This window comes from Temnothorax longispinosus, unplaced genomic scaffold, assembly GCF_030848805.1.
Source record: "Temnothorax longispinosus isolate EJ_2023e unplaced genomic scaffold, Tlon_JGU_v1 HiC_scaffold_1218, whole genome shotgun sequence".
In the NCBI taxonomy this organism is placed as follows: Eukaryota; Metazoa; Arthropoda; class Insecta; order Hymenoptera; family Formicidae; genus Temnothorax; species Temnothorax longispinosus.
In genome coordinates this window covers 1-848 of record NW_027269725.1, presented here as the reverse complement: position 1 = coordinate 848, position 848 = coordinate 1, and the positions used below count along the sequence as shown (strand labels likewise).

Below are 848 nucleotides of genomic sequence, written 5' to 3'. Positions count from 1 at the left end.
TCTCACTTCTTACGCCTACTCTTACTTCTTACTCCGCGTATTGTAAACGACGCTTCAGAGGTTAGTTTCTTCAAAAGCGATCAGCTGCGGGCCCGATGGGAACCATGGTGGGGGTATAGGACTCTAGGTGGGGGTAGAGTTGTCGCTTCTCTGATTATCTAGGCCTCTAACATAAGCATAAGAGAATTGATTGGTCCATATGCATGTGCATAAGGAAATAGACCAATCCGTTTCGTTATGCATATGGTTATGCACCTATGCAAGTTTGTGTGGATATAGCTTAAGGACCCGGACACACACTTCTGCACAACGCATAATGCGTAAGCATAAGAAAATTGATTGGTCCATACACATGTGCATAAGGAAATAGATCAATCAATTTTCTTATGCTTACGCATTATGCGTTGTGCAGAAGTGTGTGAGCCCCGCTTAAGCCCAGAGCCTAGTGCGTGTACATACGTATGCGCTCCTGAATGCCCACAATGTGTGCAATCGTCACTATACATAACTGGAATGTTAAAATAAATATTTCAATAACTTACAGCTCTTAACATTACCAGAGAGAAACCTGAGAGCGGCCACCGGGATCATTCCGTTCCAGCGGACGTATATTGATGCGCCGCCTGAGAAAGTGGACGTCAACTACGTCGTTACGCTCGGTAACGGTACACACATGGTTCGTGTCCGTGCTATGGTTCGTGTCCGAACTACTCAGATGGAGGGGATATGCCAGTCGGCTGACTCGGCACTCGTCAAGCTTCGAGCGGGGAGAGAAGGGCAGACATACGATCTGCTGTCTCCTTCTTGCTTGAGCTGTGACGAGTGTGACGTACTGCTTAGCACGCGCC

At 47.4% G+C, this 848-nt stretch overlaps 1 long non-coding RNA gene across 1 annotated transcript; it reads right to left on the bottom strand.

Moving 5' to 3' along the window:
* Positions 1-25: 25 nt before the first annotated feature.
* On the bottom strand, positions 26-834 carry LOC139823501 (uncharacterized). Its single transcript, XR_011734799.1, has 2 exons — positions 543-834; positions 26-166 (listed from the first exon to the last, which is right to left on the bottom strand). It is a non-coding gene; the product is annotated as an uncharacterized lncRNA (long non-coding RNA).
* Positions 835-848: the final 14 nt, after the last annotated feature.